General features: G+C 49.4%; 1 protein-coding gene across 2 annotated transcripts in view; it reads right to left on the reverse strand.

The window, feature by feature from the left end:
* BVES (blood vessel epicardial substance) overlaps window positions 1-26,471 on the reverse strand; it is a 128,209-nt gene that overhangs the window by 98,421 nt on the left and 3,317 nt on the right. The window lies entirely within an intron of this gene.

Below are 26,471 nucleotides of genomic sequence, written 5' to 3' on the forward strand. Positions count from 1 at the left end.
GATCTGCAGATTAATGTCTGTGCAGATATCATAGACTATGAATGCATTTTGCAGGAACGGATCTTTTGCAGGAACAGATCTTTTTCAGATCCTGATCTTTTGAATGTCTTCAGCACCTTAATGTGCAGCATCTTGCAAAGATTTCTGTCTGATGGGGAGTTCAGCTCCATAGAATAGATTGTGTAGGTATGGCTCTCATACTACATGGAAGGGGGTAAAATTGATCTGTGATCTTTCATTTTCCAAAGACTATGGTCTGATGTGTGTATGAGCCTTTAGAGTGTGTGCTGCAGTGCTGCTGCAGCTGCTATGTGTCTGTGTGTGTGTGCTGTGCACACACCAGGCCAGCTGCTGCCTGCCACATGCAAACACGTGCAAAGTGCAAACATGTGCAAAATGCAAAGTGCCACGTGCAAACACGTGTAACGTGCAATCACATGCAAAGTGCACAGTGCCCCATGCAAACATGTGCAAAGTGCAAAGTGACACGTGCAAAGTGCACAGTGACACGTGCAAAGTGCACACGTGCCACGTGCAAACACATGCAAAGTGCCATGTGCAAACACGTGCAAAGTGCAAACACGTGCAAAGTGCCACGTGCACTTTGCACGTGTTTGCACGTGTTTGCACGTGTTTGCACGTGGCACTTGGAACTTTGCACGTGGCCCTTTGCACATGGCACTTTGCACGTTGGACTTTGGACACAATGTGGGCTGCTCGACCGCTGTCTGGAACATACGCCTGATAAAATTGCAATGCACAGGTAAGCGCTGGGGAGCACTAACAAAAAAATTGCGCACAAAATCGCAAAACGCTGGTGTCAGCGGTTGCGATTTATGATGTGAACAAGGCTTTACAAAAATGTGCAGCTGCAGACTGGCCTCTGTCTCTTAAATTGTGCCACTACCATCCAAGGAGTGCTTTTGAAAAAATAAAAGAAACTGAGAATTTCCTATGAGGAGATGGACTAGTCAAAAAAAACCTGTCAAATTTTTACAACCTGTTAAGACAGAGATTCAGGAAAAAAGTAACTGAGGCAGTGGCGGACATACGGCCGTGCAGGCCGTGCCGCCGCACGAGGGCCCCTGAAGTTCTGCTGCTTCAGGGGCCCATTAAGTATTGCAGGTTTTTTTTTTTTTTTTTATTTATTTTTTTTTTAACCTGGGGGGCCCAACTCCTGTCCTCCCCCCTCACCTCGCCCCCCCCCCCCCTCATGCGGCGGGAGAGCGGAAAATACAAGAAGTCTCCGGCCGGGGCGGCAGCTGCCGCTTGGTCTCCAACTTTGGAGACATATCGGAAACTAAGCAGCAGCTGCCTCTAGCGTCTGCTGCAGCCCCGGCCGGAGACTTCCTGTATTTTCTGCTCTCCCGCCGGCTGCAGCGCATACCGGGAGGGGGGCCCCGAGGTGAGTGAGGGAGGATAGGAGTCGGGCCCCCCACCCGGATAGCTACCCACCCGGCTACCTTACCCACCCACCCGGCTACCTACCCCGCTACCTAACCATCCACCCGGCTACCTACCCACCCACCCGGCTACCTAGCTACCCACCCGGCTACCTAACCACCCTGCCGGCTATCTACCTGGCTACCTACCCACCCGGCTACCTAACCACCCTGCCGGCTATCTACCTGGCTACCTACCCACCCGGCTACCTACCCACCCGGCTACCTAGCTACCCACCCGGCTACCTAACCACCCTTCCGGCTACCTACCTGGCTACCTACCCACCCGGCTACCTAGCTACCCACCCGGCTACCTGACCACCCTGCCGGCTATCTACCTGGCTACCTACCCACCCGGCTACCTAGCTACCCACCCGGCTACCTAACCACCCTGCCGGCTATCTACCTGGCTACCTACCCACCCGGCTACCTACCCACCCGGCTACCTAGCTACCCACCCGGCTACCTAACCACCCTGCCGGCTATCTACCTGGCTACCTACCCACCCGGCTACCTAACCACCCTGCCGGCTATCTACCTGGCTACCTACCCACCCGGCTACCTACCCACCCACCCGGCTACCTACCCACCCGGATACCTACCTACCCACCCGGCTACCTACCCACCCACCCAGCTACCTACCCACCCGGCTACCTAACCACCCACCCGGCTACCTACACACCCACCCGGCTACCTACCTACCCACCAGGCTACCTACCTACCTACCCACCCGGCTACCTACCAACCCACCAGGCTACCTACCCACCCACCCAGCTACCTAACCACCCACCTACCCACCCACCAGGCTACCTACCCACCCGCCTACCCAGCCACCCACCAGGCTACCCACCCGGCTACCCAGCCACCCACCAGGCTACTTACCCACCCGGCTAAGGGCTACCTACCTACCCACCCGGCTGCCTACCTACCCACCAGGCTACCTATCCACCCAACCACCCATGGGAGCTGCGCGCCGGATGGAGGCTGGGACAGGAGGTCTGCTGCTGCAGGTGAGTAAATGTTTTTTTTTTATTATTTATTTTAGCAGGTGTATGTTCTGGGCAGGTCTGCCACATGATTGCGTATATGTTCTGGGCAGGTCTGCCACATGATTGCGTGTATGTTCTGGGCAGGTCTGCCACATGATTGTATGTATGTTCTGGGCAAATTTGCTACATGATTGCATGTGTTTTCTGGGCAAATCTGCCGACATGATTGCAGGTATTTTCTGGGCATATCTGCCGACATGATTGCAGGTATTTTCTGGGCATATCTGCCGACATGATTGCAGGTATTTTCTGGGCATATCTGCCGACATGATTGCAGGTATTTTCTGGGCATATCTGCCGACATGATTGCACGTATTTTCTGGGCATATCTGCCGACATGATTGCACGTATTTTCTGGGCATATCTGCCGACATGATTGCACGTATTTTCTGGGCATATCTGCCGACATGATTGCACGTATTTTCTGGGCATATCTGCCGACATGATTGCACGTATTTTCTGGGCATATCTGCCGACATGATTGCAGGTATTTTCTGGGCATATCTGCCGACATGATTGCAGGTATTTTCTGGGCATATCTGCCGACATGATTGCACGTATTTTCTGGGCATATCTGCCGACATGATTGCACGTATTTTCTGGGCATATCTGCCGACATGATTGCACGTATTTTCTGGGCATATCTGCCGACATCATTGCACGTATTTTCTGGGCATATCTGCCGACATCATTGCACGTATTTTCTGGGCATATCTGCCGACATCATTGCACGTATTTTCTGGGCAAATCTGCCGACATGATTGAATGTATTTTCTGGGCAAATCTGCTCACATTATGTGTATTTTCTTGAGAAAACCTGCACAATTATGTGAATTTTCTGGGGAAAGGGTCACCAAAACTTGGGCCCACTGTCTTTGCGTTGCACTTTTCAAGGGAACCTGAGGTGAGAATAATATTGAGGCTGCCATATTTCTCTCCTTTTAAGCAATACCAGTTGCCTGGTTGCCGTTCTGGTCCTCTGCCTCTTATGCTGCATACACACTTGAGATAAAAGTCTCTGGAAAAGGCAAGATCACAGACCAATTTTACCCCATTCCATGTAGTATGAGAGCCGTACTCTGCACAGTCTATTCTATGGAGCTGCACTTCCCATCAGATAAAATCTTTGCAAGATGCTGCACACAAAGATGTCCTTACACATTCAAAAGATCATTATCTGCAAAAGATCTCTTCCTGCAATAGATCCATTCCTGCAAAATGCATTCATAGTCTATGAGATCTGCAGATCCTCATACACACCTTGTTTAACAGACTTCATCTGCATATCTGGCAATCATCTGCAGATCTGAAAATCCATCCTGGTGGATCTGATCTGCAGATGATCTGCAGATGATTGCCTGCTAAACAAGGTGTGTATGATGATCTGCAGATCTCATAGACTATGAATGCATTTTGAAGGAATGGATCTATTGCAGGAAGAGATCTTTTGCAGATAATGATCTTTTGAATGTGTACGGGCAACTTTGTGTGCAGCATCTTGCAAAGATTTTATCTGATGGGGAGTGCAGCTCCATAGAATAGACTGTGAAGGTATGGCTCATACTACATGGAATGGGGTATAATTGGTCTGTGATCTTGCCTTTTCCAGAGACTTTTATCTCAAGTGTGTATGCAGCATTATTCTTTCAACCATAGACCCTGAACAAGCATGCAGCAGGTCAGGGGTTTCTGACAATATTGTCAGAACTGAGAAGATTAAGCTGCATGCTTGTTGCTGGTGTAATTCAGTTTATTACTGCAGCCAAATAGATCAGCAGGGCCGCCAGGCAACTAGTATTGTTTAAAAGGAAATAAATATGGCAGCCTCCATATCACTCTCACCCCGGGATCACTTTAAATTACAGTTAGCTCCGCCCTTATCCGGTCATTGCCACGCCCATTTTTTGCCGCGGCGCTACGCGCCGCAGGTTCTATCCACGCCCATTTTTTGCCGCGGCGCGCTTTGCGCGCCGCAGGTTATAGCTGCACCCATTTTTGGGCGCGGCGCGCTTCGCGCGCCGCAGGTCAGGGGGGCCCACAATTGATATTTTGCACAGGGGCCCACTGCTGCCTGTGTCCGCCACTGTACTGAGGCCTAGTTCACGCTTCAAATCGCAAGCACTCTTGTGGGTAATTTTGTTAAGCGATTCCTGGCATTTTTAGAGCGATTTGTTGGTTTTTGCAAGCAATATTGGATGAGCTTTTGTTTTGTGATTTTGTGTGTGCAGACAAACAGGAATTGCACTCTTTGACCCGGAACTGAATGCCAAATTTGCTTGAGAACACTCACAAAATCGCTATTTGATTTGCGATCGCTATTAGATTTGCGACTTTTCCTGTACCTTTGCATTGAAGCGCAATCTTCCTGAAAATTATGCAGGACCCACATTTGCGATTGGGAAAATAACTCATCGCTCAGATATAATTTCATTTACACAAGCGCTCATAGCAATTTTAGCATCACTAGCAATTTAAAAAAAAAAAAAAAAACATTGAAAATGCTCATAGTGTGAACCAGCCCTTATAGTGCATTTTACTCAAAAGGACGACTAAAATGCACTATAAGGACGACTAAGACAAAAAACTTAAATTAAAAATACATATGTCTATCATCCTATATAATAAAACCACAGGTGTCCCTGCGTCATCCTGTGCCTGTGTCCGTGGTCTTTGCTATTGCGTATGTGCGCAGCACGGACTGCCGTCGGGACAGGAGGACGGTGCCAGGGACCCGGGCAGACCGGTGCACGCATGCGCTTTTAAACGGGCTTAGGTCAGCTAGTATACATATAAGGTGCACTGCAAATGAGTCGGTAGCTGGATCTTTAACCTTCCTGGCGGTAAAGCCGCGCAGGAGGTTTTCTCAGGGCCTGCTGCGCCGATTTGCGTAATTTTTTTTTTGCTGAACACAGCTAGCACTTTGCTAGCTGTGTCAGCACACCGATCGCCGCCGCCCCGCGCCGATTCGCCACTATCCGCGCCGCCGCAGAGCCCCCCCCAGACCCCTGTGCTGCCTGGCCTATCAGCGCCAGGCAGCGCTAAGGGGTGGATCGAGACTCCCTTAGACGTCACGACGTCCATGACGTTGGTGACGTCATCCCGCCCCGACGCCATGGCGACGGGGGAAGCCCTCCAGGAAATCCCGTTCTTTGAACGGGATTTCCTGATCGCCTATCGCCGGAGGCTCGCTACATGATTTAAAAAAAAAAAAAAAAATCAAAAAAACGGCAGCGCTGCCCCCTGGCGGTTTTTAATAGACCGCCAGGGAGGTTAATTGCCAGCAATTAACAAGCACATTGTGCCAGTTATTGTGAGTGTATATGCACCTTCACAGTAGGCATTATTTAACATATTTCTCTGAAACTCAAGGTTTTTAATTACCGTAACAAATGTCTTTTTTCCTGATCCACTCCCATGCAAAGCCCAAAACTAAGATGTCAGTTAGTCTACCTACTCACATCCCACTATCCTGGCACTTAGACTGTGCTTTCAGGGCTCATTCACAATAAGCAACGTATGCACAAACGGAATTTTGTGCATGCGTTGCAACGTGTGGAAACACGTATTGCAATCCGCTAAATCGTATACGTCGGCAGCTTCCATTCATCAAAAAAAATGCATTAAAGATGCGTGCGTCACACGCTAGGATGTTCCCAGCCACGTTATAACGTAATGCACGGGACACATGTTGCAGTGTGAATGGTAACATGAAAGTCTATAGGACATTCATGTTACCTGCGTTGCGGACGCTATGTTCGGTGCGACGTAATGGAAAGCGCTGCACATAAGTGTGAATGAGCCCTTAAAAATAAAGGAAACCTTGAGAATCTTCCACGAGGAGATGTACTAAAATCTGCTAGTAAGAGTTTCAAATCCATAAGATTAATATTACCGGTATCTACTATGACAGCTACATAGGAAAAGAGTTATTGTACATTTTGCTTTCGGATACATCCCCATGTATGTGTATTTTATTTTTGTTATTGCAGTTTCTGTCACAAAAATCCTACAAGTTTGTTCCTACTATGCTTTGCGTTACTGTCAGTTCTGACACACTGCACATTGGCCCTGATCCAATTTACTTTTTCTCCTAAGTTTTCTCTTAGGTGATACTTCATTTCTTATCAACAAAATGCCTTTCAAGCTACTAGCAAGCAATATAATACTCAGAATAATTTTGACAGTACTTTTACACCTACTTTTTGGTACTTTTTTAGAGGGCTGAAAGTTACTTTTAACAGAAGATGAAAATGATCTCCTAGGAGAAAACTTAGGAGAAATAGTGAATTGGATTTGGCCCGTTGTGTGCAATCTGCATGGTCACTGTAACCAATGTAAACAGTGTAACACATCTAGGAACATTTTAGCAGGCAACCCACGTGATTTTCAGTTGGCTTGTATGTTTTATGATCACCAACGTCCGTGTAAAATAAACACAACTTGCACTGCATCAGAAAAAAAATCTTGTACAAAATTGTGTTTGTGCATACCTTGTATAGTGTGGACAGGCCCTTAAAGATTATTATGAATGCATCCACAATTGTCACCTTTTGATAACATTTACACTGCATTGTTTAGCAAGAACACATACCACACCAAAGTTAGAGCAGATCTGAACTCTCTGCTCTAAAAAGTGAGCAACAGCATAATAACCTTTAGGCTGGTTTCACAGTGGGACGTTAAAGTCCCACGTTACAGAAGCCAGTAACGCAGCCTAACTTACAGCAATCATACATCAATGGGCTGTTCACAGTGCACACATTAGGTTACATGGTAACGCAGCACGTTTAAACAAAGTGCTGCATGCTGTACGTTACACTGGGCTAAGCAGCGTTAGACTGCTTGCACATGCTCAGTAATGTTGGAGGAGGAGGTCTCCCCTCCTCCTCCGCGGCCAGCCACATGGCTAATTAATATTCACTGCACTGTGGTGACTCCTGTCATAAACAAATCGTTCATTTGATCCGGATCTTTTTTGTGAGTCGAATCATCCGGATCACCACAATGAAGGATTCGGTTCACAGTGGATGTCTGTCTGGAAGAAACAGGAACATACAGAATATACAGTGCAGGGACTTTTTTTATTAATAAAAAACTTAAGTAGCATACAAAGAAATAAATAAGGTAAAAGTATGCTAATAGGTCAAAGTAATCATCACATAGCATACAATAATAAAAAAATAAAATAAAAGTATGCAATACAAAATAATAACAAATAACTAGGAAAAAGTCCATCCCAAGAATGTGCCGGAAATTACGCAATGCTATAGGCACAAAAAAATCTTGCAACATAACACAATATAAACTGAAAAACAATGTGTGCTATATATATACTGCACAGAAAACAAAACTCAGGAACAGGCTGTTCCATACAGACAGCAATCAATATGACCAAACAGCTGATGAGGGGACACCATACACTCATTCAAACAACTGGACAACCAGACATAAAAAGAAATAAAAACACAAAATTAACCACCACCCAAAAGACATAAGTCAACACCTACACTACAACATCCAGAAAACAAGACAAAAAAAGAAAGAAAAAGACACGTAACATACACCCCCCACCTAAAAAGTGAGAGACAACACCTACACTACACCATACACTCCCACATGCATACCGCGGGACTTTTACGCCCGTCAAGGAAAAAATAATAAACAAACACACAAGACTAAAGACACAACATAACACAAGACTAAAATAAACAAAACCCACAAAACGGGACAAAACCACACCAACAAGCAGAAAGAAGCACAAAGGGATATTCCCCTTGTGCCTGCGGCCAGACTTCAAAAAATATTAATAAAAATCAAAAATCTACTGTGAGAAAGAGAAGAGACAGACAAGCTCACACCCGGGAGAGGCCTCCACCGGCTCAAGGAGGCTTGATATTGCTCACCACCACCTGGACGGGCAAGACTTGCTTCCTAATGGCTAAATCACACCGTGCCAACCATAAGTGTCTCCAAACCACTAGACTAACTACGTATAACGTGCACAAATCATAACCCTGGCGCTGCCCATAAGCCCACTCGGCATAACTGAGATGCGCCAGAAACAGGATATTGAGGGCCCTCCCCACTTGTTTGTACACCTCCACGTTGAAAGGGCATGACATCAGGAAATGGTCCATGGTCTCCTCAACAGCACACCCCTGCCGAGGACAACCACGTTCCGCTACATCACGACACTTCATGTTCCCTCCAACATAGAGTTTGCCCTGGAAGGTAAGCTAGGCGATGTCCCACAATTTGTTCGGTACCCGCGGTGAATTCAACAGACGCAAGCCCTCCTCCAAAATTGTGCCTGGGCAATCCCTCAAGGCCAGTGAGTCAGGAAAGTAGGAGTCCACCACTCTAGCCAACAGGACTTTTCTGTCAACGAATCTGATGTCCTCCACCATCAATCCCCACTGCCGCAGTTTCTTCATGCAAGGCAAGACATAGGCCGGAAGATAGCCGTGACGTGCTCTCAGATTTTTCACTGGGTCACCGCTCTTCCATTCTCTAAGGAAAGGCTCACACCAAGTCTGGAAGATACCTACCCAACCAGGCGGGCTCTCCAACAACAGGCTACCAAGATTGTGTTTGATGAAGATTAGAGAGAAAAACACAATCGGGTTGACCATACCTAAGCCTCCTTCCTGCACACATGGTTCAGCCTGTTTCCCCACAACAATAGGAAAAACAGGCCGTTGACCCTGGTGTACAGGGATGCTGGCAAAATCGCGACATAGCTGACATAACAATATTGGCACCAGATAGGTTTTGATCAGGTCAATCCTTTCCCTGAAGGTCAAACTCCAACCTTTCCAGCGAACTACTTTCCTATCGACATCAGACAGCTTGCTCTCCCAATTTCGCAGACCGTAATCGCCTGGGCTGAATTTGATGCCGAGAATTTTGATTTCCTCTTGAGGCTTGGGAAAGGATCCGGGAAGCCTGAAGGACTCTCCAACTTTACCCATCCAAAACGTCTCACATTTATCAGGATTGATCTTTGAACCAGACGCCAACGAGTACCTAGTAATCTCTTCAGCAACCACCAACGCCTCCTCTGCATCTGAGACCACCACAGTGACATCGTCGGCGTATGCCACCACCTTCAAAGATGAGCTCCCAGAGATGCCAGCCGGAACCCCACTAAGCATGCTGCCCTCTAGCCTCCTCACGAAGGGGTCGATGGCAAACACATACAGCAGGGAACTCAACGGACACCCTTGGCGAACCCCCGAGCTCACCTCGAAAGGCTGACCGACCCATCCATTGATGAACATGAAACTTTCGGCCTCCCTGTATAAAGTTCGCAGTCAATCAACCAACCTCCCCTGCAAACCATACACAGTAAGTAGTCGCCATAGGTATTTATGATTGATCCGATCAAAGGCCTTAGACTGGTCCAACGTCAGCAGGTACTTTCCCCAACCCTCAGCCCTGCACCGTTCCAGGACTTTCCGAACAGCTAACAGTGCTGAGAGCGTACTCCTACCTACAACAGAGCAGTGCTGATGGCGAGAAAGTACATCTGTCACCTGGGACAACCGCCAGAACAAAATTTTCGCCAGGATCTTCCTGTCGGCATTGAGTAGGCTAATGGGACGCCAATTCTCAATCATCTCAGGATCACGACCTTTTGACAGCAGGATCACTGCAGATTGCCTCATGGAGGGCGGTAACTGGCCCTCGGCAAGACAATCATTAAAAGCACCGGCCAATTGAGGGGCCAAGATGGACACGAAAGCCTTGTAAAACTCGGCCGTCAGTCCATCCGGACCCGGAGTCTTTTTGGGCGCAAGGCCACCAATGGCTCTCGCTACTTCATCTGCAGTGATCTCTGTCGTCAAGTCTGTGGCAGAGATATCAACATCTTCCAGACCCGGTGTGGAGACCAAGAAGTCTTCCATCCTCGTCTGGTCAAGTGGCTTCTCCCCAAGCAGGTCAGCGTAAAACCCTCTAGCGATGTCTAGGATCTCCGACCTGGACTTCGCCAGAGACCCCGAGGCATCCCTGAGACCAATGACTGTCTTAAGTGCTGCACTTTGTTTGAAACTCTGGTAAGGATCTGGCGAGCGGTATTTACCATGATCCCTTTCCAGAGCCAAAGAAGTCAGCCGGTCGTACTGCTGCTGCTTAAGGCGAAGTTTGACCTCGGAGATCTCACCCGGATCCCCGCCCTCAGAGACGAGGACAGTCAACCTCTCCCTTAGACGCTAATAAGCTAGATTTCTATCAAGACTCCTACGGGACGCTAGGCCCTTGAAAAATCCAACAGCACGTTTTTTGACCTCTTCCCACCACTCAGACCTATTGTCAAAGCAGTCCAGGATGGAGACCTGTGCCTGAAAAAACTCCTTAAAGGATTGTCTCCTCATCCTCCAGTAGCAAGGTCGAATTCATCCTCCAAATACCCCGTCCTCTGGGAGGAGCATCTGAAGCATTCAAGCCCACCGACAAAATAAGGTGATCGGAGAACTCCACCGCCAACAACTTAGGAGTTGAAGTGATGAGGCTCTCCGAAACAAAAAAACCTATCTATCCTAGACCTACTACTGTTTCTATAAAAGGTGAAACCCGTGAGATCCGGGGAGTGACGAACGTGCACATCCACCAGATCTGCCTCACTAACTAATCTAACTAGGTATCTACTATCTACACCTACCCGGACCTGGGCCCTTGCCCTGTCCATGGCCCTAGTGACGGTGTTGAAATCACCACCCAGGATCACAGGATAGGCTGAAAAAAGGAATGGCCTGATCTGCATAAAGAGGCGCTTTCTCTCCCCCATAGACCTGGAGCTGGCATAGATGTTGATTAGCCTGAGATCGTGCCCCCTCATGCAGACGTCTAAGACCAGACACCTACCCATCTCTACCTCAATTACTCGCCGGCACGTTACCATGTCGGCCCTAAAGAGGACCGCCACACCACTACCAGGCTCTCCCGCAAGAGACCAAAAACTCGGACCAGACACCCAGTCCCTCTCGGCCAACCAAAGGTCAGCCACAGAGGTGAGCCTGGTCTCCTGCAGGAAAAGCACATCAGCCTCATGGGCAGCCAAAATCGAGAAAGCCAATTTTTGAGCTCTGGTCATTTTAATGCTGGCAACGTTGATCGTTGCCAACATGAGTGGTGGAGGAACAGCCATCAGAATAATTAAGGTTTCCCTTCATACTCCTTTTGACAAGTTACAAGAACAAAGCAAAATGACAACATCAACAGAAAATAAAGAACACAAACACACAGGACAATGTCCCCTCAAACAGTCTCTGCAGTCTCGACTATCATCTCCTCTTCCGAGGAAAGAGGGGAGGTAGCCAAGGGGGTCAAACCTATTTGAGAGTTTTAGCTCTTCTTTTTTTTCAAGTCTCCTCTGAGCAATCTCCTGCCTCAGGGTCTCTCTCTCCACCTCAGAGTAAGCACGAGGCAAGGCCTTGGGCCCAGCTTTTTTTTTTCTTGGTCCTGAACCTCTCGTCTAAATACTCCCTCTCCTCAGCCGTCAGGTGTTCCCTCCCACCTGAGGCAGAAGCGGCACCCGTCGGCTCGGGAGGCATGAAGACAAAAGCAGCCCCAGAAGTAACGGCAGGAAGGGTGGCAATCCCTCCGTCAATGGGAGAAATGAGGGGAGGGACAGGAGAAGGGAGAGAGAGATCAGGAGGAGGACCATCGGAAGGGGTAGGGAGGGGGGAGATCAACAGAAGGGAGGGAAGGATCCGGGGCAGGGGAAGGGAGGGAAGAGGAAGCGGCCCTGGGAAGATTTCTCCTCCTGGGCAGGGGAATGGGAGTGTTATTTGGGGGATTTTCTGGAGTAGGCGGAGGGGCCTTAGTCCCCCCACCTCTCCTATCCCCCCCCCCCCCAGACCTGGTAGGTCTGGGTCGCTGCTCCTTGGAAGGAGAGTCCCTGCCACGAGCAGCATCCCGGATGTAAGTTGACGACCCGGGTCCAGATTGCCCTACACGGGCCACGCTGGCTGGAGGAGGAACAGAGGAAAGGGCAACAGAGGATGGGACAACAGCACAATCTAACACATCAAGGATAGACATAGACTGGGTGGAGACATTAGGATTAGATGCAGAGACATCCTGTCCCTCCTCCATATGAGCCAACATGGCCCTCTTGAGATCCGAGGGCATAGTGTTCCAGGAGACCGGGCACGCTGTGTACAGGTGACCGTACTCAAAACAAAAATTGCATTTTATACGTTTGCACGTAGAAGCCGTGTGCCCGAACTCCTGGCACTTGCTGCACCTCGGATCTGGGCATCCACTCGCCAAATGACCCCGCTTGCCACACTTGTTACAGGTCCTAGGCTGGCCGGGGTAAAAGGTGACCACCTTGTCCCGCCCTATGAGGGCGGAACGGGGAATATGGGTGACGACCCCCTCCTTAATGCGGAGTTTGATCGCTACCTCATACTCCCCCCCACCAGATCCCCAGGTTATCCAGGACCCTGTGGGGCGGGGACATGAGGTCCGCATAGTGCTGGACCCAAGTCATCAAGTCACGCACCGGGATGCTCTCGTTCTGGACTACTATGTGCGCCTTCCTTTCCAACGACTGCCTAGAGAGAGGTACCACAGTAAACCCGTGCCATTGCCCATTCAGAGATTCTCCTAGTCTCTTCTCTAAGAAGGCCTCCATCCCCTGTTGCGAAAGGAAGGACACATCATAGTAGGGCGGTGGATCCCCTGGAGCCAGAATCGCGAATAAATCGGCGGGCCTAAACCCCAGGTCAAACAGATAACGCACAAATCCCCTCTTTGTGGGAATCGCGGAAGCGTGTTCCCACTTAAGGCGTACAACATTCCGCCGGCCTGGGGTATAGGCCTCCGACTCTGTCTCCAGGGGAGCCAGGACCCTCCTCCCAGAAGCAGCACTCCTAATCGTCCTAGAGTACGAAACCGACCTAGCAGAGGACACACCCCCAGCTTGGGCCGCCATGGAGGCAAGGGCCCCCGATCTTGCGGCATGCCCCAGTTCTGGGAAGCCCACCCTCGTTACACTTTCCAGTTCAGGAAGTACCACCTCACTCCTTCCAATTTCTCCCGTACCCACCTCAGCCACCCCACCAACCGCCCCCACAACCACATTAGAGGTGGAAACAGGGGCGGAAACAGGGGGGGGAAGGAGGCTTACATCTGGGGGCATTAGGGCCCAACCCGAATATGGTCGCCATGAAATTCTGTCTACCCTGGAAATCAAAAACCTTAAACACTTCATTTTCAACAAGCATTCTCCTCCCACCTGCTCTGAATTCCAACTGGCAACCACAGTCGGGGTTACCCATGCCCACCAGATGTAAGCCTGAGTAGTTCCCCCCCCCCCTCCGGTTCCACCTCCTGGACCACCGCCTCCTGGATATGAGCATCGATAACAACCAACCGTGTCCTTTCTAATCGTACAATCAGGCAAACAGTGAAGAGGCGGCACACAAAAGGCTTGCTATTTAAAGCATATATTGATGGAGCAACACTACATGTTACGAACCATCACGGTTCTTCATCAGGGTAAAAGGTGTAATCGTACAATCAGGTCTGCAGTGTGGAACTCGGTAATCAATTCATCTTTATCCACTGGTGGTGGCTCTATATGCTTTTTCTTTTGTTTTCTCTTTTTTTTCCTCTTTTTCTCCCTTTCCCCCTCACTCAAGTCGCCATCAGAATCTGAGCAAGAAATTAAATTTCTTTCAAACATTACATCCAGTACAGTATTGTGTGGTGATCTAACGAACCCCCCCTTCTGAACTAAGAGTACCTCACCACCCTCCTCCATTTGTACTAGTGACCCTTTTTGAGTACCATCGCTATCCAACTCTGTCTCCTCAACCACAAGCTGTTCACCAAGTGGCAGCTTCACATACTTGCTAATCTTATTTCTTCCCTTTTTAGATTTTTTCTTATTAGGAAAAAAAAGAAGAAATGTTCTCACCCTCTGAGACAGTCCCGGCTTCCACCACCAGAGGTCCTTGTTCTTCCTCATTGTCATCCCCAGAAAAAAAGTTCTTAAACTAATTGCTCCAATCCGACACTAGGGGGAGTCCAACATCCAAGGGAATCAATTTTTCCTCCATCGCTAGAGTTCCCCTTAAAAAGGTCCTCCTGGGATACTCCCGGACTCGCATGACCAGACCCCTGAGCTCTTCTTGTAAGCTTCCCTTCTTCCTGAGTTTCAGGAAGCCCTTTATCATCCCTCTCACTTGATTCCATGCTTTCCATGGCCATTGGTAGCCCCTCCTCCACATTAGCATGCTTCTCCACTCCTTCCTCCCTAGATTCCGCCTCTAGTTGCGGACTTCCATGCTTATCCTGGGCATGCGTATCACTGGACGCTTCCTCCGCATTAAAAGCCGCGTTGGAGGCTCACGCATGAGTGCTTACGGACGCATCTTCTTCCCTACTTCCGCATAATGGCGGCGCTTGCGTCCCACTAGCCGCGTTGTTCCGGCTTGAACTTCCGCATGGCATTGGCGCATGCGGACTAGCGTCCACGTCCTCCATATTGGAATCTCCGCGTGGCATCCGTACTGGCGTCCGCGTCCTCCGCATTGACTTTACTGGTAGATGGCGGCGCATGCGGACTAGAGTCCACGTGCGTCACTTCCGGCGGCTCTACCGGAAGATGACTCGGCGTCTTCTCCTCGCCATTCAGGATCCCCGCGCCATCTTGGACAACATCGTGGATGACAGGCCTTCCCCGGAGCCCTGGGTGCACTTCTCCTCCCCCATCTTCACTCCAGACCCCGCAGGAGCCACAGATAGTGACCCCGATGCAGGCCCCGGGGGTCCAACAGGGGGGGGGAATCCATGCGGGTGCCCGGGGAGGCCATCACAGCCCCAGCCACTCCACCACCTCCAGGTGACATAGAGGGGGGGGCACAGCAACCACATTCTGGGCGCCAGAGGCACCCGCACCGCCACCCCCAGTCCCACCTGAGACCCCAGCAGCACTCATGCCGCCCGGACTCCCGGCAGTAAAGGCAACAGCTCAGGCACCCTCAGCACCCTCCCGGGCACCCACCGCAGGGCTGGGTACTAACCTCTCCGCACTCCTAGTCACCTCCATGGGCTCCCCATCACCATGCTCTACGGTCACAGTCTCTCCGAAGGCCTTCCCCTGTCCCAAGGGTATCGGGGACTGGGTATCTTCATTCTTTACCCATGGGGGTCTCTCTTGCGGGGTGGTCTGCTCCTCCAAGATGACGCAGTCCTCATCGGTGTCATCATCAGTGTCTATGTCTGTATCTGGTCTTAACATTTTCTTAAAGCGCCTTTTGTAGCGCATCTGTTCTACAAAAGGCCCACCAACCTCCTCTAGCTTGGCTAGCTTGGCTTTCTGCATCCGGATGCCTTTGCGGAGCTCAGCCAGGTCTTCATCTGTTTTCAGAAACTCCGGCCTCCAGCTAATTCCATAGCGGTACATTAAGGTGTTGAAGTTTCTTTTTAATTCTGTTATTGTCTCCTCGCAGGCTTTCACCTCTCTTAGCCACCGGACCACATCATCTGCCACGGACCCTTCGGAAGAGGACCCATCCCCCGGGTGAGTTGGTGAAGTAATAGGGGGGGTATGAGCTGGCCGCTCCATGTTTGGTTAGCACAGGGAAAGTCCCTGCCCGTTACAGGCCCGGAGCAGGGACCTCAGGTGGAAATGTCCCCGGAAAAGGTGCTTGAAAAGCGGATCCAGCCACAGAGCAAGAAGACCTCTCCTGGAAGTTCGGGGGTTCCTCCACACACACCCTCACCCTCTCACACTGCAGGGAGATATTTTTTATTAAGAAAACTACGACATACAGCATACAGGACAAATAATAAATAAATTAAAAGTATGCCATCCAATATAACAACTCAAAATTCCCATGAGTTTCTTCAATGACAGAAAAACACATATAGCATAAGTATGCTCCAAGAATAAACAAGAAAACACCAGATAAAAAGGTATACGTGTCAACCACTGCTGAGGAGGTAGCACTCACACCACACTCATACTGACGAGACACCCAGACAAAAAAAATAAAAATAAATAAAACCATATATCAGGAACAACCACCAAAAGGACAAATGACAACACCCACACTACAACAATCATACCCACAAAAAAAAAGAAAATACACAACATACACCACCACCAAAAATGAAGAGGACAACTACCCACATTACACCATGCATACACGCATCCATACAGTTGGGACTTTTACGCCCAAGGACTCCTAGAATATAATAAGTTCCAGCTTAAGAATACACAAGACAAAGATCACAACAGGCAAGACAAAAAAGAAACAAAACAACCAGACAAGACATAAGCCTCACCTACAAATAAAAGGAAACACAAAGGGACAACTCCCTTTGTGCCTGCGGCCAGACTCAAAAAATTTAATAAAAAGGAAAAAAATCTAAGGTGAAAAGAAAGAGATAGGCAACCAACACCCAGGAGAGGTTCCACCAGCTCAAGGAGGCTTGATGTTCTGCCACGCCAGAACCCAAGCTCCTCTCCCCAGTCTCTTCCTCTCCAAGAACCGAATGGTCCCCACCTCACCCAGAATGTTGTTCACCACCACCTGGACAGGCAAGTCTTTCTTTCTAATAGTTAAGTCACACCGTGCCAACCATGTGTGTCTCCTAACAACTAAGCTAACTACATATAACGTGCACAAATCAAAGCCCTGGCGCTGATTGAACGCTCCATACGCCCACTCAGCATAACTAAGATGCTCCAGAAAAGGAATATCTAGAGCCCTCCCCACCTGTTTGTACACCTCTACGTTGAAGGGGCATGACATCAGGAAATGGTCCATGTCCTCCTCAACAGTGCACCCCTGTCGAGGACAAACACGGTCCGCCACATCCCGACACTTCATGTTCCCCCCAACGTAAAGCTTGCCCTGGAAGGTAAGCCATGCGATGTCCCACAATTTGTTCGGCACTCGCGGTGAATTAAGTAATCGCAAGCCCTCCTCCAAAATTGTGCCTGGGCAATCCCTTAAAGTGGTCTAACACCCAGCATTTCAACTTTGCTTTAAAAGATTGCTTACAGCTTATAAACTATTATGCCAGATTTTTTTTTTAGCAGAAATTCACTGAATGGATTAAACCTGACATTTTAGTGCTGCATTTAGCTAGAAATTCTCCTCCGTGCTTGCTTGTTTAGTTACGAATGTATCTATCTACAATGTAACAAACACTGCTCTGAGAGAACAAAGAGGGCTTCCCTGGCAGGCTTTTCAAAGGTCTATTTGTATTCCAAATAAAGATACATTTTGTAACTAAAGATAAGAACGGATGCGGATTCCTAGTTAAATCCAACACTAAAATGTCATGTTTAACCCATTCAGTGAATTTCTGCTTAAAAAAAAATCTGGCATAATAGTTTGTAAGCTGTAAGCAATCTTTTAAAGCAAAGTTGTAATGCTGGGTGTTAAACCGCTTTAAGGCCAGTGAGTCAGGATAGTAGGAGTCCACCAACCTAGTCAAGAGGACCTTCCTCTCAACCGATCTGATGTCTTCCACCGTCAATCCCCACTGCAGTAATTTTTTCAGGCAAGGCATAACATAGGCCGGAAGGTAGCCATGACGTGCTCTCAGATTTTTCACTGGGCCACCGCTCTTCCATTCCCTGAGGAAAGACTCACACCAAGTCTGAAAGATACCTACCCAACTAGGCGGGCTCTCTGCCAACAAACTACCAAGATTGTATTTGATAAAGATCAGAGAGAAAAAAACAATCGGGTTGACCATACCTAGGCCACCCTCCCGCCTAGTTTTGTAGGTAATGTTCTGACGCACATGGTTTAGCCTGTTTCCCCATAACATCAGGAAAAACAGGCTATTGACCCTGGTGTACAAAGATGCTGGCAAAATCGCAACATAGCTGACATACAACATTATTGGAACCAGATAGATCTTAATCAAGTCAACCCTTTCCCTAAGGGTCAAATTCCAACCCTTCCAACGAGTCACTTTAGTGTTGACATCATTCAGTTTGCATTCCCAATTTCGCAGGCCGTAGTCGCCTGGGCCGAATTTGATGCCAAGGATCTTGATTTCCTCCTGAGGCACGGGAAAGGAACCGGGAAGCACAAAGGACTCTTCAGCTTTGCCCATCCAGAAAGTTTCACACTTATCCGGATTGATCATTGAACCAGATGCTAATGAGTACCGGGAGATCTCTTCAGCAACCACCAACGCCTCCTCCGTTTTAGAGATCACCACGGTGACATCATCGGCATAAGCCACCACCTTCAGAGATGAGACACCAGAGATGCCCACCGGAACCCCACCAAGCGTGCTGCCCTCTAGCCTTCTCACGAAGGGGTCGATGGCAAACACATATAGTAGAGAACTCAGTGGACAACCCTGGCGGACCCCCGAGCTCACCTCAAAAGGTTGGCCGACCCATCCATTGATGAGCATGAAACTCTCAGCCTCTTTGTACAAAGTCCGTAGCCAATTCACAAACCCACCCTGCAAACCGTATGCACTAAGTAATCGCCACAGGTACTTGTGGTTGACTCGATCAAAAGCCTTAGACTGGTCCAATGTCAGCAGGAACTTTCCCCAGCCTTCAGCCCTGCAGCGCTCCAGGAGTTCCCTGGACAGCCAACAGCGCTGAGAGCATACTCCTGCCCGAAACGGCACAGTGCTGATGGCGGGAAAGAACATCTGTTACCTGGGACAATCGCCAGAACAAAATCTTTGCCAGGATCTTCCTGTCGATGTTGAGAAGGCTGATGGGACGCCAGTTCTCAATCATCTCAGGGTCACGCCCTTTTGACAACAAGATCACTGCAGATTGTCTCATGGAGGGCGGTAACTGGCCCTCAGCGAGACAGTCATTGAACACACCGGCCAATTGAGGGGCCAAGATAGACGTGAAAGCCTTATAAAATTCGGCCGTCAGTCCATCTGGCCCTGGAGTCTTTTTGGGCGCGAGACCACCAATGGCCCTCGCTACTTCATCTACAGTGATCTCAGTTGTCAAGTCTATGGCAGAAACATCCACATCTCCCAGACCTGGTATGGAGGCCAAGAAGTCTTCCATCCTCGCCTGGTCAAGTGGCTTCTCCCCAAGCAGATCAGCGTAAAACTCTCTAGCGATGGATAGGATCTCCGACCTGGACTGTGCCAGAGACCCCGAACCATCCCTGAGACCATGGACCGTCTTAAGCGCTGAACTTTGTTTGAAACTCTGGTAAGGATCAGGCGAGTGGTATTTACCATGATCCCTTTCCAGAGTCAAAGAAGCCAACCGATCATACTGCTGCTGCTTGAGGCGAAGTTTGACCTCAGAGATCTCCCCTGGATCTCCGCCCTCAGAAACGAGTATGTTCAACTTCTCCCTTAGGTGTTGGTAAGCGAGTTTTCTATCAACACTTCTACGGAACGCTAGACCCTTGAAAAATCTGGCAACACGTTTTTTGACCTCTTCCCACCACTCACACCTATTGTTAATGCAGTCCAGGATGGAAACCTGTGCTTGAAAAAACTCCTCAAAGGATTGTCTCACCTCATCTTCCAGTAGCAGGGACGAATTCATCCTCCAAATACCCTTACCTCTGGGAGGAGCATCTGAAGCATTCAAGCCCACCGACAGAATAAGGTGATCAGAGAACTCCACCGCCAACAACTTGGGAGTTGAAGTGATGAGGCTCTCTGAAACAAAAAACCTATCTATCCTAGACCTACTACTACCTCTATAGAAGGTGAACCCCGTGAGATTTGGTGAATGACGAATGTGCACATCCACCAAATCAGCCTCATCAACTAATCTAGCTAAATACCTACTGTCAACGCCTACCTGGACCTGGGCGCTTGCCCTGTCCTTGGCCCTAGTGACGGTGTTAAAATCACCACCCAGGATCACAGGGTAGGCGGAAAAAAGGAATGGCCTGACCTGTGTGAAAAGGCGCTTCCTCTCCCCTTTAGACTTGGGGTGGGCATAGATGTTTATAAGCCTGAGGTCCTGCCCCCTCACACAGACGTCCAAGACCAGGCACCTACCCATCTCCACCTCGATTACTCGCCGGCATGTTAACATCTCGGCCCTAAAAAGGACCGCCACACCACTACCAGGCTCTCCCGCAAGAGACCAAAAACTCGGACCGGCCAACCAGTCCCTCTCAGCCGACCATAGGTCAGCCAGAGAGGTGAGCCTGGTCTCCTGCAGGAAAAAAATATCAGCCTCAAGGCCAGCCAAAATCGAAAAAGCCAATTTTCGAGCTCTGGGAATTTTGATGCTGGCAACATTGATTGTCGCCAACATGAGTGGTGGGGGAACAGCCATCAGAATAATTTAGGCTTCCCTTTGTACTTCCTTACACGTGGACAATAAACTGAAATCAAAGGACAACATCAACAAGAAAAGAAAAGACATGAACACAAAATACACTACCCCCTCAGACAGTATCTGCCCCTTCTAAATCCATGTCCTCCTCTTCGGATGAGAGGGGACCAGAGGCCAGGACCTCATACCTATTTGAAAACCTAACCCCTTGTCTTTTCACAACAAGTTGTTCCCGCTTTGCTTCTCTCTTCTCCAGAGAAGAGGATCTCTTGACCTTGCCACCCCTCCTCTTCTTCCTGTTCCGGAGCCTCTCCTCCAAATACCTCCTTTCCTCCTCCGTCAGGTGCTCCCTACCCCGAGGCGCCAGGAAGACACCTGTGAAACCAGAGAGCCGCGCCTTAGACGGAGGAGAAGAGGGGAGAGGAACTGACTCAGCAGGAAGGGAAAGCTGAGCATCAGGATCAAAGACCGTAGGAGGAGGGAGGTTAACAGGGGGGTCAGGAGGGGAGGGAGAGGAAGGAAGGGCAGGAGGAGGGGGAAGTGCAGGCGGAGGGAGGGCAGGAAGAGGGAGGGAGGATGGAGGGGGCTCAAAGTGGTAGGGAACAGGGGATGGGAGATTTTTGGGGGGCGCAGAGGAGGATGATCCAGGACCATCCCCTTTTCCACGACCCTTTTGTGACCTAGTTTGGGGACTAGGTCGCTGCGGTTTGGGAGAAGAGTCTCTCCCCCCATGAGCAGCATCCCGGATGTGAGCCGATGACCTGCGTCCAGTCTGCCCTACAGGGGCCATGCCGGTCTGAGGAGAACCAGGGGGGGGGGGGACCACAGAGGATGGGGTGTCACAGGACACAGAAACATTAGGTGCTGGAACAGGCTGGACGGAAACAACAGGAGAAGACACAGAGACAGTCTGATCCTCCTCATCCATACGCTCCAGCATGGCCTTTCTGAGATCCTCAGGCATAGTAGTCCAAGAGACCGGGCACTCTGTATAGGGGTGTCCGAATTCAAAGCAAAAATTGCACTTTATCCTTTTCCACGAACTGGCAGAGTGCCCAAACTCTTGGCACCTACTACACCTGGGGTTGGGACATCCACTAGCAAGATGTCCCCTCTTGCCACACCGATTACAGGTCCTGGGCTGACCTGGGTAATATGTAATGATCTTATCACATCCTATAAGGGCGGAGCGGGGAATATGGGTGACGACCCCCTCCTTCACATGGAGCTTTATCGCCACCTCATATTCGCCCCACCAAATCCCCAGGTCGTCCAGGACTCGGTGTGGCGGGGACATAACATCAGCATAGTGCTGGACCCAGGTCATCAGGTCATGAACCGGGATGCTCTCATTCTGCACCACGATGTGAGCCTTTCTCTCTAGGGACTGTCTGGAGAGAGGGAGCACCGTGAAGCCATGCCACTGATTATTGACAGACTCCCTCAACCTCTCCTCCAGAAACGCCTCCATCTCATGTTGTGAGAGAAAGCTCACATCGTAGTACTGAGGGGGGTCCCCTGGAGCCAGGATCGCAAACAAGTCGCATGGCTTAATCCCCAGGTCTAACAGATATTTAACAAACTCCCTCTTGTTAGGGATTGCAGAAGTATGTTCCCATTTTAAACGCACCACATTTCGCCGACCTGGGGAGTGAGCCTCTGATCCTGTCTCCAGGGGAGCCAAGACTCTTCTCCCAGAATTCGAGCTTCTAGCTGCCCTGGAATACGACATAGGCTGGGCTGGGGGAGCAGTCCGAGCCGAAGCTGCCAGAGGAACGAGGGCCCCAGGGTTAGCAGCCGGTCCCAGGGCAGGAAAACCCACTCTCGTCACGCTCTCCAACTCTGGCACCTCCGGCTCAACAGCACCCCCACTGGCACCAACTCCAGTCTTCTCATTAGGGACACCCTGATCATTACTGACCGCATCATCTCCCCCATTGGGAACTTCAACAGCATCAACGGTGGAAGCAGGGGGAAGAGGAGGCTTGTATCTGGGGGCATTAGGGCCCAACCCAAAAATGGTTGCCATGGATATTTGTTTGCCCTGAAAGTCAAATCTCTTGATCAGTTCATTTTCCACCAACATCCTCTTCCCTTCGGCCCTAAACTCCATTTGGAAGCCACAATTGGGGTCACCCATGCCCACCAGATACAAGCCTGAGTAATTGCCCCCCGGTTCCACCGCTTGAATCACCGCCTCATTAATGTATTCATGAATCACAATTAATCTACTCTTTTCTAACCTGAAGGTCAAGTCCATTGTTTTGAATTCCGTGACTAAGTCACTCTTGACCACAGGTGGAGGCTCTAGATGTTTTTTTTTCCCCCTTTTTTCTTTTTCTTTTTCTTCCTTTCCTCGCCACTCAGATCACTCTCTGAGTCGGAAAAGGAAAACAAATTTCTTTCAAAAAGAATATCTAAAGAGCTTGTATGTACCCTTCTGCTCCTGGCTTTTTCTTCCCCCTGCAATACCAATACATCACCACCTTCTTGTTCTTGGAAGAAAGCTTTCTTATCCCTTTTATTGGGACCCACCCCCGCCTGCCCCCCAGCATTAAAAGGCTCAGACATTTCTCCCACACCCCCATCACTTTCCAGTTCTTCCTCCTCCATGGAGGATAAGTCAGTTTCTTCAACTACCAACTGGCTGGCGGCATCACTTCTGCCTCCAATAGCCAGCTTCACCGCCTTACTAACTTTATTTCTTCCTTTCTTTCCCCTTTTCTTCCTAGGAAGTAAAGAAAAGCTGTCCTCACCATCCTTGAAGCGAACAGTTCCGCTGCCATCCACCAGGGGTCCCTGGTTAACATCACCAGAATTGTCTCCTGTGGATTCTGCTTCAGGGCAGAGTTCCTGGGCCAATTGCTCAAGTTCTTTGTACTCCTCCCCACTCTCAGCGAGGCTAGCAGGTCCAAGCTGCACTTCCCCTTGCATAGCCGCTCCCCCTTGTGGGATGTTTTCCTCAGCTCCATCTTGCTCCATGCGGCCTTGCAATGGCAGGCTTTCCCCAGGACTCTGGGTGCACTTATCACTCCCCAATCTCGTACCAGGCACCACCAAGGCCCCAGGTAAGGGTCCCCCAGTACCACCCAGCACTCCATCGGGGGGCAACTTTGTGCGGACACCCGAGGGGGCCACTACAGCCCCGCTAATCTCCCTCTCTCCAGACAAGCCAGAGAGGGGCACGGCCATTACAGCCTGAGTGCCGACAGCACCCACACCCCCACCGTCACCAGAGGCCCCCACAGCAGGCATGCTGCCGGGACCCCCAGCAGCAGGAGCAGCAGCGCAGGCACCATCAACACTCCCCCGGGCACCCACCACAGAGTCGGGTACTGACTCTACCGGCACCCCCTCACCTTCCAGCACCCTGATGGCATCCAGTAGGCCTGCTCCTCCAGTCTCCTGGGCACCCTCAGCGACCTCACTTTGCCCCAGGGGAATTGGGGTTTGGGTAGGGGTGTCTTGAGGATCCTCCGGTTTCACCCCCAGGGGGGCATCACAAGGGGTGCTGCCTTTCTCCACAATCATACATTCCACATCTTCCACCTCCTCCTCACTGTCAATATCAGCTTCTGGCTGGAGCATATTTTTAAAACGCTTCTCATGCCCCAGCCGCTCTGCAAAGGGCCCTCCAACCTTTTCCAGCTCAGCAAGCTTCGCCTTCTGGGCTCGGATCCCCTTTCTCAGCCCAGCTAGCTCCTTGTTGGTGTGGAGGTACTCAGGCTTCCAACTCACTCCATATCTGTGTTTGGCTTTAGCAAAAATCCATTTTAATTGCTTAAGCGTGTCTTCGCAATTTTTTACAGCGCACAGCCAACCAAGGACGTTGTCAACCGGCAAACCATCCGAAGAGGAGCCACCATCATCCCCCCGGTAAGTGGTAGAGGTAGGGGGTATGAGCTGGCCGCTCCATGCCTGGAGCGGCCAGTTAGTGTAGGAAAGCCCCTGCCCGGCAAAGGCCCAGAGCAGGGACTTCAGGTCAAAAAGTGTCCAGAAAAGAAGCCTCCAAGTCAGTCTGGAAACAAGCCTGATGGGACCCCTCCTGGAACTTCAGGAGCTCAGAAAAACACGTCCTCCACCTGCAGGGAAAGTCCTGTCCTGCTAGTCATTTCACCCAGTCTGCTTCCCTTGTAAAATGATTCAAATGATTCGGTTTAAAGATCCGGATCTTTTCAATGATCCGATTCAAATGATCCAAATCCTTAAAAAGATCCGGACTTCCTATCACTAACCTGGAGCGGCTGCTTTGAGAGCTGCATAACGCAGCTCAATCTGATATCCAAATTCAACACCACCATGCGTTGCGTTAGGGGCACGTTATGTGACCATAACGTCCCCTAAAACGCAACGTCTTGGTGGGAAAGCAGCCTTAAAGAAAAACATTTGTCACAGCTGATACAAATCAGTGTTGCCAACTCATCCCTTTAATTACTGGCACATGAATTATACAGGTTTTGTGGCTAGGTAGATGCAGTTAAGGCACTGATTATGTGCAAATAGCCCCAGAACCTTTATAACTTAGATGTGTCAGTAATTAAAGGGATGAGTTGGCAACACTGATACAAATCCTGCAATAAATTTGCAGTTTGTCTACTTCCTTCTTTCATGGAAGCAGACATATTGTTAACATCCTGTGTTTACCAATTAGCCTCTCTGCCATGGCAGTCAGCTGACACAGCTGAGGGATCAAATTACAACTTTTACTTAGTCACAGATGAGGCGGATTAGACAGGCTAAACTCTCTAAATACATACAGGTTGCATTTCTCGGTTTTCCTTCTGTCTGGTGCAAGAGTTCAGGTCCACTTTAAGAAGGCTGTGCTGTCAGTTTCAACCTATCACTTCTGCCATAAAACTATAATGTCTGTCCTCCCCTTTAGGGCTTGTTCACACTTTGTGTTTTCAGTGTTTTTTAAGCGCTGGCGATTTGTTTAAATCGCTCTAAAAGCGCTTGTGCAATGATTTCCTATGAGAGTGTTCATACTTGAGTACTCCGCTTACTATTGATTCGCAAACTCGGCTCCTGCACCATTTTCTGAGCGTTTGTGTTCAACAAAAAGTATAGGGAAATCGCAAAGCGCATGAAAAAGAGTTTTAAATAGTGATTTCCCGAGCAATTTTATAAATAAATACATTGTATTTATTCATTTCCGGGTCAAAGAGTTCACTTCCTGACTGACGTCATAAAGTGTAAAAAAATCATCTCTCCACAAAAGCGCTTAGAGAAGCGCTTTTTAAAGTGCAAAGCGCAGGCAAAAGCGCTTTTAAAATCACTAAGCAAATTGCTCAGTGCTTGCGATAGCGCTGGCAATTTGTAATGTGAACAAGGCCTCACTCCAATACCTCATCCAAGAAAGTCACAAATATTCCAGAAGGACACTGTAGGAACAGCAAGCCTCTCAAGCCTAATTCTAATATCTGACCATTTGCCTTGCTGCCATAAGATTCCAGATAAGCAGTAGGCTACATTCACAGTGGCCACTGCACTGCATACCCTGTAAGGGCTGGTGCACACCAGAGCAGTTCTGAAGAGTTTTTTAAAACGCTTGCAAGGTGAAAAACGCTTGGCTAATGAAAGTGAATGGGATGGTGCACACCAAAGAGGTTTGTTTTTTCCACAAACGCAAACTCCAGTCCTGCAGCATTTTTTAGATTTCTGAGGCGTTTCTGCCTCAATGTTAAATATAGGAAAGTGCAAAACCGT

This window comes from Hyperolius riggenbachi, chromosome 4 (assembly GCF_040937935.1).
Source record: "Hyperolius riggenbachi isolate aHypRig1 chromosome 4, aHypRig1.pri, whole genome shotgun sequence".
NCBI classification, from domain to species: Eukaryota; Metazoa; Chordata; class Amphibia; order Anura; family Hyperoliidae; genus Hyperolius; species Hyperolius riggenbachi.